We start from the raw sequence: 22,172 nt of genomic DNA, 5'->3' as shown, positions 1-22,172 counted from the left end.
ATTCTAAGATCTCCTTATACATGTTTTTAAAAAATCCTTCTTAAAGTGAAAATGCCGAAAACCAAAACCAAAGTGTCATAGTTATGAAAACAGTGGAAAAAAAGGTTTTATTAAGAACTTGCCTAGAAAAAAATTAAAATGTACATTTCTTTAATCTTATATTTAATAACATTTATTTTTAATTAAAACTTTGCCTTAATTTCTTAGAATAAACAATGAATGAAAGAAGTATTAATTTTTAAGGAGGTCTGGGGAAGAATTTTCCCAACCAAATTATAAGATAACATTCTACTATATTCCTCATTTTGCATTTTTCAATTTCAAAGTATGAAAATAAAGAAGGTCATTTTTTGCAAAAACATTTGAAGTCTTCATTCATTTACCGAAGGATTTCCCTAATACTTTGAGATTTAAATTATCCTCTTGTGAAACATATGCCATGTCATTATATTCATCAGTTTTTTTCTGATCTAATTTTACTGTTCATTTACCAATGGCTCTTTTGTGTGATTCTTACTGTTTGCCAATAAAACTTTCATCATCTAGGTGATATCCAATATTTTTGCAAATCATTTTAAATTCAATTTGAATTTATTCTGTTGAATTTCTAATTTTTCAATCATATTTAAATTTCCTTTGTTTTCTGACTACTCTTCTTAGACGTCATCTATCCTTACTTTATGAATGTGGGATCTTTAATTACAGAGATCCCGTCGAGGCTTAGTGGTTAACGAATCCGACTAGGAATCATGAAGTTGCGGGTTCGATGCCTGGCCTTGCTCAGTGGGTTAAGGATCTGGCATTGTGGTGAGCTGTGGTGTAGGTTGCAGATGTGGCTCAGATCCTGCGTTGCTGTGGCTCTGGTGTAGGCTGGCGGCTACAGCTCCGATTAGATCCCTAGCCTGGGAACCTCCATGTGCCATGAGCGTGTCCCTAGAAAAGACAAAAAAAAAAAAAAAAAAAAAGAATATTAATTAGAATAACTTTTAAAAGCTATTTTCTTCCAAATTATCCCTGTTTCTTATAGAGTTAGTTGTGTTTCCTTTCATGCTTCCAGTTTTTCTCAAATATTTGATGATGCTTGATTTTCTATTCATATTTACAAGTGAAGGACTAGGTGGATTACTATAGGTTTCTACCAAGTAACTCTTTTGTCAATATTAAGGTCTTCTTCCACAAGATTTGTTCATGAATGTCAGATCTAACTTCAAACAAGTAGATTGTATTTTAGTGCGATAGCAGAAAACAGACCCACAATCACTCTTCTGCATATCAAAATTAGGATGTCTCTTCTGTGATGTATCAACTACCATAGCAAGAACATTAACTCCTTCCTGGTAGATCATTGCTTCAGAATATAGCACCTTGGCCTCTGCCTGCACATAAAAGCCAGTATGGGGGTGTTGCTGATATCTACAGCCATTCTGCAGACTCTGTCAGTTATAGAAGAGGACATCCATCAATAATTTTATATATATAACAACTTATATATAAATAAAATTTATATAAATATAAACATATTTTCTGTATTAATTTATATAAATAACCCAAATAAGTTATGTTTATGTTAATAATAAAGTAGATATTAAATGTTACAATTGCACATTAAAATAACAAATTAAATATTAAATGTATTTAATATATCAAAATACATATTTCTTAATCACATACATAGACTACTGTCAATCTGTTTATAAAAGATTCATAAGCATAATATATTTCTTATTTATTTATTTTATTATTATTATTTTTATGGCTGCAGCTGTGCATATGGAAGTTCCTGGGCTAGGGGTTAAATCAGAGCTGCAGCTGCTAGCCTATACCTCAGCCATGGTGACACCCAAATCCAAGCAGCATCTGCAGCCTATGCCACAGCTTGTGGCAAATCCCAATCTGATACTTAACCCACTGAGCAAGGCTAGGGATGGAACCCACATACTCACATACACTATATAGGTTTTCAACCTGCTGAGCCACAATGGAAACTCCTTTTTCTTGTTTTCTGATAGAATATAAGTAGAAATGGAAACTTCACTATTTTTTTCTATGTACCAGATGGAATCATTTTGTGCATCCCCTAGGATGAGCATACACAACCTTGGAGACCACTGCTATAGATCCTCAAGTATGTTGCTGGATAGTTCTATTCCTGTTCCACCTGTCTGGTCAAAGTACCTTTAACCTCTGAGCTCTGGCTCTTGCCCTTGTAGACTGCCCGTTATTATGGTCTTACCTTTCTTCCATCTTCCAGAATATCTAAGTTCTGATTTTTCTAATGCCTTTCCTATTTTCAGTGAATATACAGATTTACTGTCTTTATTTTTTTAATCTTGAATTTTTTTGTAAAATTTTTATTTTTTCTACTATAGGTGATTTACAATACTCTGTCAATTTCTGCTATACAGCGAAGTGACCCAGTCACACACACACACACACACACACACACACACACACACACACACACACACACACACACACCCTTTATTTTCTCACATTATCCTCCATCTTGTTCCATCACAAATGACTAACTATAGTTCCCTTTGCTATATACAGCAGACTCTCATTGCTTATCCACTCCAAATGCAAGAGTTTGCATCTACTAACCCCAAACTCCCAGTCCATCCCACTCCCTTCCTATCCCCCTTGGCAATCACAAGTCTGTTCTCCAAGTCCATGAGTTTGTTTCTTTTGTGTAGATAGGTTCCTTTGTGCTGTTTATTAATACTTCATTACTATTATTCAGAGGAATTTAAAAAAAAGAGACATAAATGTTGCTATCAGCTAGAACCAGATAACTATCAAAGATTTTCATTCTTAATTCTCATATTATGGGGCTCCATTTGTGTTTCACTACAGGCATCCACAGCTCTATCCAAAGGGAAAATCATTTTATATCAATTGGTATCAATAATAGTCCCAAGCACAATACTGTTACAAACCAAAGATACCACCAAAAAAGTAAATTATTGGCCAATATCTTTGATGAATATAGACACAAAAATGCTCCACGAAATTTTAGCCAACTGAATCCAATAACATATAAAAAGATCATACACCATGACCAGGTGGGATTCATCCCAGGTTCACAAGGATGGCTCAACGTATGTAAATCAATCAACGTCATAGACCACATTAACAAAAGAAAAGTCAAAAACCACATGATCATCTCAATAGACGCAGAGAAACAATTTGACAAAGTACAACATCCATTCATAATCAAAACTCTCACCAAAGTAGGTATAGAGGGAACATACATTAACATAATCAAAGCCATTTATGACAAACTCACAGCAACTATAATACTCAATGGAGAAAAGCTGAATGCCTTCCCACTAAAATCTGGAACAAGACAAGGATTCCCACTCTCACCACTGTTATTCAACATAGTATTGGAAGTCCTAGCCACAGCAATCAGACAAACAAAAGAAATAAAAGACATCCAAATAGGAAGAGAAGAGGTAAGACTGTCACTGTATGCAGATGACATGATACTATATATAGAAAACCCTACGGACTCAACCCCAAAACTACTTGAACTAGTGAACAAATTCAGCAAAGTAGCAGGATATAAGATGAACATTCAGAAATCAGTCACGCTTCTGCATACTAACAATGAAACTTTAGAAAAGGAATACAAAAACACAATACCTTTTAAAATTGCACCCCAAAAATCAAATACCTAGGAATACACTTGACCAATAAGGTTAAAGACTTATATGCTGAGAACTATAAAACATTAATCAAGGAAATTAAAGAAGATGTACAGAAATGGAAAGATATTCCATGCTCCTGGGTTGGAAAAATTAATACTGTAAAAATGGCCATACTACCCAAAGCAATCTACAGATTCAGTGCTGTCCCTCTCAAACTACCCATGACATTTTTCACAGTACTAGAACAAACAATCCAAAAATTTATATGCAACCACAAAAGACCCAGAATTGCCAAAGCAATTCTGAGGAACAAAAACCAAGCAGGAGGCATTACTCTCCCAAACTTCAGGCACTATTGCAAAGCCACAGTCATCAAGACAGTGTGGGATGGGTACCAAAACAGACAGACAGAACAATGGAACAGAATAGAGAACCCAGAAATTAACCCAGACACCTATGGTCAATTAAACTTTGACCAAGATGGCAAGAACATCAAATGAGAAAAAGACAGTCTTTTCAGGAAGTACTGCTGGGAAACCTGGACAGCTGCATGCAAATCAATGAAACTAGAACACTCCCTCACACCATGCATGAAAATAACCTCAAAATGGCTGAAAAACCTAAGTAAAAGACAAGACACCATCCAACTCCTGGAAGAGAGCATAGGCAAAACATTCTCTGACATCAACCTTACAAATGTTGTCTCGTCAGTCTCCCAAAGCAACAGAAATAAAAGCAAAAATAAACCCATGGGACCTAATCAAACTGACAAGCTTTTGCACAGCAAAGGAAACCAAAAGGAAAACAAAAAGACAACTTACAGAATGGGAGAAAGGGTTTCAAAGGATGCAATGGACAAGGGCTTAATCTCTAGGATATACAAGCAATTTATGCAACTCAACAAAAAAAGCCAACAACCCAACTGAAAAATGGGCAAAGGACCTGAATAGACATTTCTCCATGGAAGATATACAGATGGCCAATAAGCACTTGAAACAATGCTCAGCATCCCTGATTATCAGAGAAATGCAAATCAAAACTCCCACGAGGTATCACCTCACACCAGTCAGAATGGCCATCATTCATAAGTCCACAAATAACAAATGCTGGAGGGGCTGCGGAGAAAAGGGAACCCTCCTGCACTGTTGGTGGGAATGGAAGCTGGTACAACCACTATGGAGAACAGTATGGAGGTACCTTAGAAATCTACACATACAACTACCATATGACCCAGCAATCCCACTCTTGGGCATATATCCGGACAAAACTTTCTTTGAAAAAGACACATGCACCCGCATGTTCATTGCAGCACTATTCACAATAGCCAAGACATGGAAACAACCCACATGTCCATCGACAGAAGATTGGATTAGGAAGAGGTGGTATAGATACACAATGGAATACTACTCAGCCCTAAAAAAACAGCAAAATAATGCCATTTGCAGCAACATGGATGGAACCAGAGACTCTCATCCTGAGTGAAGTAAGTCAGAAAGAGAAAGACAAATACCATATGATATCACTTATATCTGCAATCTAATATATGGCACAAATGAACCTTTCCACAGAAAGGAAATTCATGGACTTGGAGAGTAGACTTATGGTTGCCAAGGGGGAGGGATTGGGATTGATGGGGTGCTTGGGATTAATAGATGTAGACTGTTGCCTTTGGAATGGATTAGCAATGAAATCCTGCTGTGTAGCACTGGAAACTACGTCTGGTCTTATGATGGAGCATGATAATGTGAGACAAAAGAATGTATACATGTATGTGTAACTGGGTCACCATGTTGTACAGCAGAAAATTGACAGAACACTGTACAGCAGCTATAATGGAAGAAAATAAAAATCGTAAAAAATTACAAAAAGCAATTCTGAATAAAACTAGTAGGCCAAGTTCCTAAGTTGTGATTCTCTTGATGTTAAACAGATTTTAAATGCTTGATTCAAGTAGTATGGAGACAAATTCAGGGTATTAGAGAATTCTGTTAGATATAAATAGCTTTATAATGCAGCATTCCAAGTTTAAAATATAATATTAATGATTTAGACCTGTGTTAGTCTCCTCTCTCAGTTGCAGCCCCATAATGGCAAGCTTCCTTTTTAATGTTCAGGGCCTGCTGTGCCAGTAGTACTTTTAACGAAATACATTTGCTTTAGGCTTTCTAACATGGCTTCACACTGAGATAAACACAATTATCGAGATTTATTTAAATTCTGGCTCTTTGGTAATTGTTTATTAATGGGATTTTAAGATTTTTTTTTTTTGTATTTCAAAAATTTTCCAGCCAGGGTTTTTATTTGCTGGGTGTTTTCATTTTTACTACCTGGATATTACCTGTTGAATCCATTTCTCAATGGCAAAAAGAGAATTTCTACCATTAAAAAATGATCAAAAAATCATCTCTCTTAAGCTTTTTTAGTGGGACAATGATGGAGAAACAATCAGTTACAATATACTTTGAAGAGCAATGGATTCATAAATAAAGTTAAGATTCAACAAATTTATGTTTGTTCTTGGTAAGGAAAGAGGAGCACTATATACTTTTTTTTGCTTTGATTTTAAACAATGCCATCAGTTATCATCATGAACTCACTGTATATAGCATACTATATTACCTACCACAGAAGTGACATGGGATAGTGGAACAAACATTGGATTTTAAAGACAGTTAAATCTCAGCTCCACCACTTATAAGCTATGAAACTTTGGAAAAGGCTTAATCTTTATGAATTTGAGTTTTCTTATATGTAAAATGGGTTTATCACTATCCCAGAATTGCTCTGGTGGTTAAGTGGGATAACATACATAAGGTGCTTTAAAGTGATACAACTCCTCGCACACAGTAGACACTCAATGTATTTAAGTTCATTCTCTTCTTTATCCTTTAAGTGGTGTACTTGTTTGTCCAGATGAAAAACATTTTTAGCCATGCCATGTAGAGTTTCCAGGAACTCAAGCCATTGCTACACCTATCATTTCAAATTTTGCAGTTTTGAAAGTTTGGATTCCTTGATGTCATCTGGAAAAATAATGTCTATAATATATCTTCTTGGGATCCAGATGAAAAAGAAATAAGTGATAATAAAATAGTATCAGGAAAACATAATACTTATAGCAGGCATAAATATACTGGTTGCATTCTGAGGAAACTCAGAGAATAAGGATGTCAAATATTCAAAAGAGCCAACCAGAGAAACATATTTAAAAATACAGATGTTTAAAAATACTTAGCTCTATCCTAAACATGTTGAATGGCATATTAGCAAATCAGAACCAGAAATGTATATTTTTAAAGATCTCCAGATTATTTTAATGACTAGCTCAGTTGAAAGCTCCTGAAATAAGAAATGTATTAGTTAGAATCTCTGTGTAACTTTCTATCAAATCATATTGTCAGACAGTACATATTTTAAAAATACTATTATAGTTTCCCATATAAGTGCCTTGGTAAATATACAGCTTCATATTTTCTCTCTGCTCTTATCTATAGACACGACTGAAAAGCATAGAGAGACTGTTCTTATGCTTTTATTTTGTAAAATTATCCAAGACAGTAATCTGTCGTCTAATATGTCTTATATGAAGGATCACACCAATACTTTATCCTAAAGATGAGGGCTTCAAGAGAAAGTTTGTCTTATCTGAAAATCTGTATTGCTTCTTTTTATTAGAGAATAAGAGTTAGTCCATTATTTTTCCTTTATTTACTTTGATTGCCAGGAAGCTAAGTATCTCTGCCACCTCCACACCAACCTTCATCTATTACCTGTCGCATATTTTCACTTGCTGTAATGATTATATGCATCTATAGCTGTTGTTAAAATCCAGCTGAAATTTTTTTGGGGGGACAAGATATGGCAGAAATTCTTAAAATGTAATTGTTTGGCACTCCTAAGTATCATAGATCTCACTAGCTGAATTTTGCTGCATAAAATCATGCCGTAGTATTGACTTTTTTATGGTTCACTCATTTTCCCATATAGACTGCTTATAAACAGATGCCCTAATGGAATTTTTTCGTAATTTAGAATTTTTGATACCTGAATCTTGTAGAACAGCACTAACATGATTAACTGAATCAATTTTTTTTTTGCTCGAAAAGCTTCCTTATTAGCAATGTCATTATTAAAAAAGAAAGAGAGCTTGAAGAATTACTTAAAATAATTGCCTTCAGCATATTATGGCGCTAGCAAGTATGAAACCAAGAAAACTCAGTGAAATGGTGTTAAATTCAAGAAGAAACATTGGCATGTTGAGTACTTTTGCATATGGAATCACCGGAAATCATTTAACCTTATTCTATATCCAAGACTTCTTGACTACCTTGGAAAGGGTAAACCTGATTTTATTTGACAGCTTAGGTCATGCGTACTTATTACACCACACTTCAAGAATGCCAACGCCATTCTACTACTCTGCTCATGCCTCTCCCTCTCTTCTCCTTTCCTCTCCTTCCCTCCTGTCTCCACTTCCCTCCCCTCAACTCCTTCTCTTCTATCTCCCCACCGCCACAATTTCTCTCTAATCACTCTCTCACTCCCTTTCCTTCCCCTTTGTACTCCACAATGACACTTAAGTCCCTTAATTAGGCTTACCAAAACTTAAGGATAAAGAGGTTCCTAACTCTAATTGTAAAATAAGAACTGCAAATTCAAAGTAAGAGTCCTCATAGTTCCCAGAAACAGTTCTAGATATTGGGCCATTGCTGTTTCTCTTCATTGTTACATTCAAATATTTATACCAGAGAAAGTTTGCCAATAATAATAAGCACAAAGGAAAATAAATTCAATTATGCTCAGGGTGATCGGTTTTATTTACCACAAAGTCTACTAGAGGGCAGCTGTTTGTTTTCAGTGTTCATTTTCTTGAGCCAGTCAGGTAGGCTGTTTTTTTTTTAGAGCATTTCTGTTCACTTATGCTCCTTTGAAGTATAAATCTATCATCACATTTTAATTTTTAAAAATTAATTAATTTATTTTGGCCATGCCTATGGCATGTAGACATTCTGAGGCTAGGAATTGAAACTGCCATGGTAGTGACCCAAGCCACAGTAGCAACAGTGCCAGATCCCTAACCAGCTAAGCCACCAGGAAACTCTTATTATCACATTAAAAAAAAATTCAGCCTAAAGCTCACAATTTTAATCATTAGAAAAATCTTCAGATCACTAATTCAAAAAAGTATATATAATTACATATTCTGTGCATTTCAAACACATGCAAAAACTATGCACAATAAATTAATTCATCAGAGCTTAAGTAAAATAAGATCTATTTTATGTGACTGCAGTATATCCTCATAATTCCTGTGCAAGATAAAATATGGCTGCTGACAAAACATCATAAAATTATACTGTGTGCTTCACTTTATACAAAGGGTGTATTACTGCATGTATGCGTGTGGCTAGGCATGTGAATTCCCACTCTCTGAACAACAATCTGATAGTTAAGTGGCTGAATATTTTCTTAGGCTATGTCTGCACAATGCTAAAATATCTGGCCAATTCAATGGGGAAAATTCAAACTGGTAGTTTGGCATCATGTAGCCTAAACAGTGGGGTTGATTGAACTTTTCATTTTGCTATGGGTTTGTTTTTTAGTGGGTTATGTGAAGCAGATCATTTTAACTAAACCAACAGTAATTTTAATAGAATGTTAAAGGAAATCATAGTATAAGTCTCAATGGATATGTGGTGATTGTTGTGGTAATTTTTATTTGTTATTCTATTTTATTTTTATTTCTTAATGCTGATGATGATATAGGCATTGTGTAAACTGTGACTTGTTTCTCCAGGAAGAGAGGTGTGGGGAAGGATTTCAACCAAGCTGTTTATACTTTCTGAGGAAGGTTAAAAAGCAGAAAATTGTTTTCTTAGTTATCCAAATATCTCTCTTTGTGAGGAACCAACAGCTGGATGGAATCCATCACTTGGCCCTCATTATTATCATATATAAACACTCACTGTTTAGGGAACACAATCACCAGAAGTCTCAGTCTTAAAAATAAATCTGAGTGTGAAAGTTCAGATATTTCTCACCTTATAACAATAAATGATCTTTTAATTTGATATGTGATCATAATTTTGCTATAATTTTATAAATATTGAGCATTTTCTCATTGCTTTCTCACAGACAGTAGTGTTTGTCATTACTTTAGGAAGATTAGCTTATTTTCATTAAAAGGAGGGGAAATGGGAAGAATATATAATACAAATAATCTGTTTCACATAGTAGGCATATGATAATTTTTTAAAAATTATTTTAGGGCCACAACTGCAGCATGGGGAGGTTCCCAGGCTAGGGGTCAAGTAGAAGCTGCAGCTGCTGGCCTACACCACAGCCACAGCAAGGGGGGATTCAAGCTGCGTCTGCAACCCACACCACAGCTCACGACAACGCTGGATCCCCAACCCACTGAGCAAGTCCAGGGATCAAATCTGCATCCTTATGGATACTAGTCAGATTCGTTTCCGCTGATCCACGATGGGAATTTCAGTATATGATAAATTTTATATAGATTAATTATTCAGTATTTTGTCCAAATAATATGGCCTATTAACCAAATAATTTAGGAAAATACTATTTTAAACCACATTTCACCAACATACTGTTGTGTCAAGCCAAATAATAAATTTTATACTCAAGAAAAATTCAAAGGAAAATAAACATTCAGGCATATTAATGATGCTTTATTTGTTTTTGTTTTATTTAAAGAGGTTTTTTTTCTCTAGGAGAAAAATATTAGGTCAGAGCATTTAATTCCATCAAAAACTTAAATACACTAACCTCTCAAAACAATGATATTTTCTATAATAAAAATAATTCAAACCATTCAGCAAAGTCTCAGTTGACTCCATGCTTGATAAAGACAAAGAAACTATCTCTAAATCACGAGATTCTGTTACTAATCAAGTCCAAGTACCAATAATAGTTAATTTCAGAAATGAGATATAGAGTGTCAAATAAGTTTTATATTTTCTCATTTTATTCATATATATTTTGACTTTATTATTGATTTATCTGTTTTAGGCGTATAAACCAGATTCCCCAGCTGGTTCATAAACTCCCTGAGGGCAGCAACCATATCAAATACATCATTTGTTTCTTCTAGTCCTGTAGTAGGCATTCTACATCTACAGGAATTTTAAAAAGTTTAATGAGTGCTGCTGAATTGAATAGCAGTGAAATGAATATTTATGAAATATTGTTATTTGTACTATTGAAAGAGTAGTCTAGCAAATACATAAGATCAAAAACACTAGATTTAGTTTTGTCAGTAATAAAATTGATTATTTTTGCAAGACATAGACATCATTTAATACTGAGATAATCCAAAATATTCATTCAAAAGTTAATTTCCAATCTCTTTATATAGCTGCTTTTTCAGATCTGGTGATGAATAATAAAACAATCCGATTTGTTTCAACTTATTTTCATTGCTTTTCTTGTTCAATATCTGATAGATATGCTAATGAAAAGTGAAACTGCCAAAGAGTGAACAGTAGCAGGAAATGAAAATAGAAGGCATGAATAAAATTGCCAAGAATGGGGAAGATAGATACCTGAGAATTATTATTACCATTTGAATGGGTATTATGCAGTGCTAAATTTTATATTCTATGAGTTTGGCCCCACCCATCAGTTCTTTTAAATAAAAATGCTTAGGGAAAGATTTGACCAAATCTTCATCAAATAAAGAATCCATCTAGGGCTGTAAATGGAAATAATAATTGCTTTAAAATCAACAATAGGGGAGTTCTTGTCGTAGCGCAGTGGAAAAGAATCCCACCAGGAACCATGAGGTTGCAGGCTTGATCCCTGGCCTTGTTCAGTGGGTTAAGGATCTGGCATTGCTGTGAGCTGTGGTGTAGGTTCCAGACGAGGCTCGATCCCACGTTGCTGTGGCTGTGGCGTAGGCCAGCAGCTATAGCTCCGATTTGACCCCTAGCCTGGGAACTTCCATATACCACAGGTGCAAAGGCCCTAAAAAGCAAAATCAAATCAAATCAAATCAAATCAAATCAACAATAGTAATGCTATGATTAAGACATCCTTTTATTCAAAAAATCGCAAACAATTGGACGAACATCTTAGAATCAGAGAACTGTAAGAGATTTATAGAGATCATTTAATATACTGCCCCTCAGGTTAGTGCAACACCAAAACAAATACGAACAAATTACCTTTCTTAGGCAATATAGGCATTACAGGTAGAGATATACTATACAGGTAGAGTTTCACTATATAGATTACCATATAAGAGCCCTTGATTCTTTTAAAGCTCACTTATTGCCTCTGTATTAGACAAATGCAATGCACTTTCTTTTTTTTAAAGTCCTCATCTTTATAAGACCTCTTAGTAGCCTTTAATATGGTTGGATATACTCCTTGAAATATAGCATACTTCTGGCATATACCATTCAAAGTTCTATATGATGCTTAAAAAAATAAAAAATCCTTTATATAGTCTACAAGGAGCATGGTATGACTCTTGCCTACCTCAAATACCTAATTTTATGCCACTTTTCTCCTTTATCACTACACACAACCACACTGGCATTCTTTTATTTTCTCCAATACACCAACAAGGGTTTTGCATGTGTTTTAGATATGTTAAGACATGTAAACTGCTCAGCACAGAATCTAGCATATAGTAGGTTTTCAGTAAACACTTTAACATTTTTATTACTTATCATTTATTAGTATTTAATCCTAATAAAACCCTATGAAATGTCTTATTATTCCATTTAACAGCCAAGGAAAACTAGTACACAGAGAGGTTAAGTAACACACATAGCTGATAAGTGGTGAAATGGCAGGGCTGGAAAAAAAGACTGGCAAGCTTGCTTCAGAACCCAAGCTTCTAATCACCAGCCTATAAAAGAGAGAATATATTGATCTCTCTTTGTAGGCAAAGATTATACAAGGTTACATAGTTAATAAATAACAGATTTATAATCAAGTATGTTTGATTCAAAAACTTATGCTTCTTAATGGGAAATATAATGATGAACAATGTTAGCTAGAAAATTCTGTGTAGCCTACCTTGGTTGCACAAATGGAGTTTACCCCAGAGGAAAGTTTATATAATAGCGATGTAATAGCTCTTAAGCTAAATAAAGGGCAAATTGGTGGAATGTACCTAAAGTAAATGTGGCCTTGGTGAGGAGAGAACGGGATTGTTTTTAAGAGATTTCATACCACATCTCACCTCATTCCATTCCCATTCTTATGATTGCTTGGAAAGTTTGAAAGTGGGAATGAACTTTTATGTTTGGAGGAAGGATTAAGGAGAAGATAGGCATGTTGCTAATTAGCCTATCTCTGCTTTTATTATCCACTTCTATAATCTACATTCTTCAATGAAGATTACTTAGTTCTAATCAGTTGGCTGGCATTTGAAAGTCAGAAATAACATGGCTATCACATGCAATTCTGGAGATTTAAGGGGTTGTTGCATCCACATTTTTACTACTTTCCCTAAAGTTGTGCCGCAATGACTGTGTGAATCTTACAAAAAAACTGGGGATTTACATAACTCAGCTCTGCATCATCAGTATGTAAATACGTGCATGCGTGTACAAACACACATACATGCGCACAAGCACCGGCAAGCCAAAGTAATATTTAACATCATCCAAATATTTCTGTGTCTTAAGGAACAATTATTAAAAAATAAATTTTAAAAGTACTGGGGGTGTATTATATTAACTTTGACTTTTATCCCTACAAAGCCACTGGAAGGTTTTGCGCAGAGAACTGACATTATGTGCCTTACATTTTAAATGGAGCACTCAGCAGGTATGTGGAGAACTTTAAGTAGAGGTAGGACATCAGTTAGGAGGCTATTGCAATAATCTACCTTCTGAATGACAGCAGCTTGGACAAAATGCTGGCAGTAAGGACAATGAAAACTGTTGGATTCTGGATATATTGTTTTATTCATCTACTTAGAAATGTTCAACCCAAATTACCCAATTGTCCAAAAATTGTACTTTATAGGTTTTCCTTTACATTTATATTTTTCGACCCAGGATCTGCACAAGTTTCACACATGGCATTTGACTCTAATGTCTCTGTTCTCCCTTGATCTAGTTAAAATCCCTCCACTTCCTTCCATTTCTCATGGCACTGAATATTTTAAAGAGTACAGACCAGTTGTCCTACAGAACATTCCAGATTCCTCTAACATGTGATTATATCCAGGTCAAAAATTTCTTGTTAGAACACCTCATAGGTGATATCGTGTGCTTCCCTCTACATAACACTATGTAAATGTCAGCCCATCTTACAACTGGAGAATCTAGTCAGGAACACTTGATTAAAGTACTGATAGCTAATTCTCTCCATTGTAAAGGGGACATTACTCCCTTGTAGTTAGTAAATACACTATGTGGTAATATTTTAAGACCATGTGAATATTTTGTTTATTAACATTTCAATGAATAGTTTTATCATACAATCATGATCTTTTAACAAATCAGTCATTGCACAAGGGGTCACATAAAAGTGATCTTCTAATATTATTCCTTCCACATTTATTAGGTGTCACTCTTCAGCAAAGAAATTTTCTCTCTGTGTCTTCCTTACCCACCCCCAAGACTTCTGTAATGGACTCATTATTTTTAATTTCAATTTATTGTCATCATTACTCTTTTTGATGCCCAAATTATCTCAAATGTATCCAGTGGGAACCACTGCAAGCTGGTTCCTATGTCCATTAGACATAACTCCATTAGTTTTTTAGTGCATCCTTTATGTCGCAGAACTTCTTTTTCAAAAAGAACATAGGATGGTCCAGAAACTAATGAAAATAACTTATAGGATTAGGGTGGAGCGTGGATGGATGGAAGGAAAACTTTTCTAAATATATCTTTTATGTAGTTTTGATTTATGTACCATATAAATGTTTTTAAAACTCAAATAATAACATTAAATCAAGGAGATTAATATATCAGACTCTATAATTAAAAATGAATTTTTAAAATATCATAATAGTATATCGAATAAATAACAGAAGCACACCAAGAAAAATTTTAATTCAAGTAACATTTAAATTACTACTCTGGCTGTACACTGGCAGGGATATAGTCAAAATACAAAAAAAAATATCTTGAACTTTATGCATGTTTGTTTTTAGAACTCATATTGGTTTATAATTCTGAAACTGTGTATATTCTAGGATAGAGAAAATATTGATATTATTGGGAGGCAAGATTATCATTGATTAATAAAGGAAATACAAATATGGAATGGGGTATTTCTTAGCTCTGTTCCCTGAAAAAGCCTAAAAGCCATGACACTCCAGTAGTGATGAGTAATGTTCTAACAAGGTCTTAGTGCTCAAATTATATTCCCCCACTGAAAGGAGCCAGGGTTTCTTAAAGAAATGGCTGGATCCAGATGTGAGGCAGGGAAAGTGCACAGTTCTGGATAAATTTTGAAAGTAGAATCTACTAGATTTGCTGGAAGTTTGCTATGGGGGAGGTAAGAAAAAAAAAAAGAGAGAGTCCACAGTAACTTCCAGGTTTGGGGTCTAATCAACTGAGTAAATGAACTCAGTTATTTACCAAGTTCAGGAACACTGCAAGAGGTGCATACTGAGACAGGGAAAGTAAATATTTAGCTTGGTCATGTGAAATATTCTATGTCCATTACACTTTCAAGTATACATGTGTGGGCAAAAAATACGTAAATTCAGGGAAGAAATATGCATGTAGATATAAATTTAGAAATCATCCACATACATATGGTGTTTAAATCCTTGGAACTGGATTAAGTCATCTAAGGAATGAATTTAGCAAGAGAAGAGTACAGAGGTTTAAACCCTGAGATAATCCCAATATCAAAGGTTAGGAAGAGGGTGAGACAGAGAAGTAACCAATAAAGTAAGTTAAAATGCAGAAAACAGTATTTTCTCAGAAGCTAAGTCTGAGAAAAATAAAGTCTTTTAAGAAAACTAATTTATTCCCTTCCTTCATCTCCACTCTCTCTCCCTCTCTCTCTTTGTCTAAGATATACTTTCCATGTTTCTTAAGTTTCTCATTAAAAAGACAACTTTTAATCATCTTTTTGCAATTCACTCCAGGAAGATCCTCTGGTCCAGTCTTTCTATATCATAAATTCAGTAGTCATGTTTCCCAATTCTGCCATTTCAGCCCTTCTTCTGATTTGTAAAATATCCATTTTAATGTTTTTAATTTTCCATAATTATGAAGTGTTTTCTGCTTGTTTCATTATCATATATTCCCATTTTAGAACTCAATACTCCCCTGATTTTATGGGCACATAAAGTGGTTCTAAAAGTCCTCATCTGTTTTATCTATTCAATAACTTGGTTTGCTTAGGCATTGGTTTCTCTGATCAATATGTGCCTTCTATTATTTCTGCTGTATTCCTTCAAAAGTGTGATGAATCTTGATTTTTCTGCTCATTTTTGCAAATGAAGGTCTTATTTGACCACCTTTAGTCACTAGAATAGGTTTTCCAAGCACTTGTGATATTAACTTTTTCACAAGAGGTGAATTTGAGCAAGACTTGCTGGAGCTATGACTCAAATGAGTGAGTGAGGCATACTTTTGCACCGGCCTCCCTTTACTATGCCCAAGATATTGATATTGCCTTCTGAAGGTAAGGAACCTTCCTCCCAACCTCTAGCACTTTTAAAACTAATCATCCTCTTGATCATCCTCATAATCTATCCATGACCTCATGCCAAATCATTTGTCTCTAACTTGGAGGTTAGTTCAGATTCTCTTATGAAAACTCATCTTCCCAGAGTTCCCATCGTTGTGCAACAGAAATGAATCCGACTAGGAACCATGAGGTTGTGGGTTCGATCCCTGCCCTTGCTCAGTGGGTTAAGGATCTAGAGTTGCCGTGAGCTGTGGTGTAGGTCACAGATATGGCTCGGATCTGGCATTGCTGTGGCTGTGGCGTAGACTGGCAGCTGTAGCTCCAATTAGACCCCTAGTCTGGGAACCTCCATGTGCCGTGGGTGTGGCCCTAAAAAAAAAAAAAAAAAAAAAAAAAAAAAAAGAAAGAAAGAAAACTCATTTTCCCTCAGTCTCTGTTTCAAGTGCATTGTGTTGTAGTTCCTAGGCCCTGTTTTTACTGTCAACCTGGTCTCATCTAATTCATAATACATAAACATATATCAGAGCTTCTAGTTCATTAATGCCACCTACCCAGTTTTCCAGCATTGTTATTGATTTAACCTTAAATTATACTTTTGCTGTCATTTTCATAAGATTTGGGGATATAAACTGTTTAGAAGTTGTTTCAGTGATAATATTGACTACCACTCTCCTCTTATTCTTGGTAGCTGGGCTCACCAAACCTCCTACAACTGAACACTATAATAATAATAGCTAATTCTTATATATAATACTTACTATTTTCTAGGCACTCTTATAAGTGTGTAGCATGCATTAACTCATTTGATCTTGATACAATCCTATGAATTAGGTACTACTATTTTCCACATTTTACAAATGAACTTATAACTCAATATGTGGATTTTGTTCATTCATAAGTTATATGCATGCACTAAGTGTACTAATTATTAAGTACATTATAAAATTCCACAAAAATAAGATTTTTTAAAAAGATTAACATTAAATATAAATTCCAGTATTTTCTTCTTACATTCCAACTGATCTTCTTCATCAGGACCTGAAATGCCTGCAAACCACTGTAGAGACACAGGCTGGTATCTGTATGTGTGTGTGTTCTCCTCCCTATCCCCAGCTGCTTGCAACTCCCTCTCCTCCACCTTGCCCCCCACCTGGTGGAAGCATTTCTCCCAAACTCTGGCTTCTCTTCTCTCCTCCAACCCTTCTGCTTGCAGTCTATTTCCTCCTACCCTATTGATAACATACACTTCCCATCCCAATGCTACAAACTCAGCCTCTACATTCTTTCAAGCCAAGTGTGCAACCTTACTTCCTCAGAGCCCAGAGCTCAGAAGTAAGCCTCCCTTCCAAGTTCCTGAGGCCCCTAAGGTTGAGGTTCAAGTCCAGGCTCCTTCCAGGCCTCCCCAGGCCACATCCCCACAGGGGGAAGAGGGAAGGTGCCTCTGCGTTTACTTGAGGCCTGGACTGATGCCTTGTTGACATTATTCAGCATGGGAGACTTGAGGAAGAAGCTGTAGGGCATGCTCTGCTGGGACAAAGTGACAATCAAGGCTAACCCCTCTGTCCCCTTGAGCAATTAGAGAGAGTCACCGCTTCTCAATTCTTTGTAAATCTCTCAGTTTATTCCCAGACAGTGGGCCCAGAAGGACAAAACAACTGACAATTGTGCCTCTCATGATTTTCAGACTAATTTCTATACTGGAATGGCTCTTCATAGGATTTATTTCCTTTCAGCATACTGTGAAAATCTCCAAAAATGTATGCATTTTTAAAAATATGCAGCATCCAGATTAGCCTTCCAAGACAACCATTTTAAATGGGCTAACAATCACTTGTCTTTGAATTCTGGAATGTTCTTTAAGAAAACCACACTCATTACTTTATCTCTATCCACTCTACCTCCAGATCCATAGGCCCTATATATTCTCACAGGAATCAATAGTTGATTTGGTATATTAATTAGTCAAGGACTAATGGCTTAGTGGCTACCAATGGTATTTCATTCATTGGTAACATCAAAAGAATACCTGTCAATCAGAAACTACTCTCAGAAGACAAGCACAGCACCAGAATGACTGCCAAGATGAACAAATATTTCATGGATGTCACTAGCTTGCTGACTGGCTGCCTGCCTGCTTTTCCCTGGATTCCTTATTCACCTAAGAAATTTTTTAAAAGTGCATCAGCCAGAGCTACACAGACTCAAATTGTAACTACCTAAATGTGTGGAACTGCTGAACATGTTTAATGCTGCCACAGCTTACAGCTATGTACAGAGCATTCTTTATTTGCACTCTTTCCCTTAAAACCAGAACTGTGTTAATATAATTATTATTTTTATTATAGAAGTAGTAAATACCTCTAACTCTGGGAAAGAATAATAAATATTTTTAAAAATATTCTGGTGAATATATACACCAATATGAACATGTCAATGGCAAAAACATAGGATGTACAATAACAGCAACAGTACATAGAAAAGAGGGTGAAGATTAAAAACCAAATCAAACCAAATCAATCAATAATTCCCTGTGCTTACTGGCAATCAGTCCTTGAATTCTACTCTTCTTGCATCCTTAAGCCAAAAATAACTCCCAGTGCAGAAAACTAAAGGTTCTACTTTTTTTCTTTATTTTCTAAAGTTGTAATTTTCTTTTTCTGAGCCAGAACTGCTACTAAGAATCATTGACTAAAAACACCGAAGAACAGCTGTCGCAATCCTACTATCCACTAAGCTGCTCTTCCTGCAGATCCCCAACTGTTCTTCAGCGGTTTATTAGTTTCTCGAGGCTGCCATAACAAAGTACCACAAACTGAGTGACTTATACAAACAGAAATTTATTGCCTCACACTCTTGGATGCTAGATGTCTGAAATCAAAGTGTTGACAGGGCCATGCTCCTTCTGAAACCTATAGGTAAAGGATCCCCCCTTTCTTCATAAAGCTTCTCTAAACCCCAGAAGCCTCTTAGCTTTAGAAGCATAATCCAAATCTCTGCCTCCATCTTCACAAGATGACTTCTTCGCATGGTTTTCCCTCTATGTGTGTCTAATTTCCCCTTATTATAAGGACACCAATCACACTGGATTAGGGCCCACCCCAATGACCTCATTTTAACTTTATTACCTCTGAGGTTTGGCTAGACCAAGAAGACTTCAATACAGGCAAACTTCACTTTATTGAGACTCACAGACAATGTATTTTTTTTACAAACTGAAGGTTTGTGGCAACCCTGTGGTCTAGCAAGGCTAACAGCACCATTTTTCCAGTAGCACTTGTTCACTTCGTGTCTGTGTGTCACATTTTGGGAATTCTCACAATATTGTAAACTTTTTCATTATCACCATATTTGCTATGGTGATCTGTGATCAGTGATCTTTGATGTTACTACTACAACTTGCTGAATACTCAGCTTATGTTTAGTATTTTTAAATAGCAAAGTAATTTTTTAATTAAGCTATGTACATTGATTTTTTTTAGACATAATGCTATCTTAATAGACTACAGTACAGTGTAAACATAACTTTTATATGCATTGGGAAACCAAAAAATTCATGTGACTCATTTTATTGTGAAATTTGCTTTATTATAGTGGTATGGAACTGAACCCACAATATATCCAAGGAAAGCCTGTATATCTTTTTTGAAGGGAGACACAGTTCAACAAGAAGTACTACCAGGTTCTCTTCACCATCCTCACTGCCTTTGTTAAATGTCCCTTCCAGTGCATAGGGTCCATGATTGAGTACTTCATTACAGAGAGGTCTAACCCATTCAGTGGACTGATGTTCAACTTCCTTTTGTCTGGAAACTACATATTTATCAGTACAATAAAAAATGGCACTGGCTTATCTTTTTTACTTTAATTTATTTTTTATTGTTATATCCCCCAACACACTTTTTTTTCTACTGTACAGCATGGAGACCCAGTTACACTTACATGTATACACAATTTTTACTCCCATTGTCGTGCTGTACTGTAAGAATGTAGACATACTTCTCAGTGCTACACAGAAGGATCTCATTGCTGCTAATCCATTCCAAAGGCGATAGTTTGCATCCGTTAACCACAAGCTCCCAATCCATCCCACTCCCTCCCCCTCCACCCAAGCAACCAATAAGTCTATTCTCCAAGTCCGTGATTTTCTTTTTTGTGGAATGATTCATTTGTGCCATATATTAGATTCCAGATATAAGTGATATCATATGGTATTTGTCTTTCTCTTTCTGACTTACTTCACTCAGGATGAGAGTCTCTAGTTCCATCCATGTTGCTGCAAATGGCATTACTTTGTTGTTTTTTTATGACTGAGTAGTATTCCATTGAGTATATATACCACATCTTCCTAATTCAATTGTCTGTTGTTGGACATTTAGGTTGTTTCCATGTCTTGGCTATTGTGAATAGTGCTGCAATGAACATGCAGGTGCATGTGTCTTTTTTAAGGAAAGTTTCATCTGGATATATGCCTAATAGTGGGATTGCTGGGTCATATAGTAGTTCTGTGTATAGATTTCTTTGGGAGACTGACCTGAGAAAATATTCATAAGGTTGATATCAGAGAATGTTTTGCCTATGCTCTCTTCCAGGAGTTTGGCATATCTTGTCTTATACGTAGGTTTTTCAGCCATTTTGAGGTTATTTTCATGCATGGTGTGAGGGAGTGTTCTAGTTTCATTGATTTGCATGCAGCTGTCCAGGTTTCCCAGCAATACTTCCTGAAAAGACTGTCTTTTTCCCACTTAATGTTCTTACCTCCTTTTTCAAAGATAAATTGACCATAGGTGTCTGGGTTAATTTCTGGGTTCTCTATTCTGTTCCATTGGTCTGTCTGTCTGTTTTGGTACCCATCCCACACTGTCTTGATGACTGTGGCTTTGCAATATTGTTTGAGGTCTGGGAGTGTTATGCCTCCTGCTTGGTTTTTGTTCCTCAGGATTGCTTTGGCAATTCTGGGTCTTTTGTGGTTGCATATAAATTTTTGGATTGTTTGTCCTAGTACTGTGAAAAATGTCATGGGTAGTTTGAGAGGGACAGCACTGAATCTATAGATTGCTTTGGGTAGTATGGCCATTTTTACAGTATTGATTTTTCCAACCCAGGAGCATGGAATATCTTTCCATTTCTGTACATCTTCTTTAATTTCCTTGATTAATGTTTTATAGTTCTCAGCATATAAGTCTTTAACCTTATTGGTCAAGTGTATTCCTAGGTATTTGATTTTTGGGGTGCAATTTTAAAAGGTATTGTGTTTTTGTATTCCTTTTCTAAAGTTTCATTGTTAGTATGCAGAAGCGTGACTGATTTCTGAATGTTCATCTTATATCCTGCTACTTTGCTGAATTTGTTCACTAGTTCAAGTAGTTTTGGGGTTGAGTCCGTAGGGTTTTCTATATATAGTATCATGTCATCTGCATACAGTGACAGTCTTACCTCTTCTCTTCCTATTTGGATGTCTTTTATTTCTTTTGTTTGTCTGATTGCTGTGGCTAGGACTTCCAATACTATGTTGAATAACAGTGGTGAGAGTGGGCATCCTTGTCTTGTCCCAGATGTTAGTGGGGGGGGGGCTTTCAGCTTTTCTCCACTGAGTATTATATTTGTTGTGGGTTTGTCATAAATGACTTTGATTATGTTCAGGAATGTTCCCTCTATACCTACTTTGGTGAGAGTTTTGATCATGAATGGATGTTGGACTTTGTCAAATGCTTCTGCATCTGTTGAGATGATCATGTGTTTTTTGATTTTTCTTTTGTAAAGATCAAAGGGGAAATTAATAAAATAGAAATTTAAAAAAACAATAGAAAAAAAATCAATAAAACCAAGAGCTGGTTCTTTGAAAAGGTAAACAAAATTGACAAACCTCTGGCTAGACTCCCT

This window comes from Sus scrofa, chromosome X (genome assembly GCF_000003025.6).
Source record: "Sus scrofa isolate TJ Tabasco breed Duroc chromosome X, Sscrofa11.1, whole genome shotgun sequence".
Classification (NCBI taxonomy): domain Eukaryota; kingdom Metazoa; phylum Chordata; class Mammalia; order Artiodactyla; family Suidae; genus Sus; species Sus scrofa.
The sequence above is the reverse complement of the archived record's forward strand: the minus strand, read 5'-3'. Positions refer to the sequence as shown.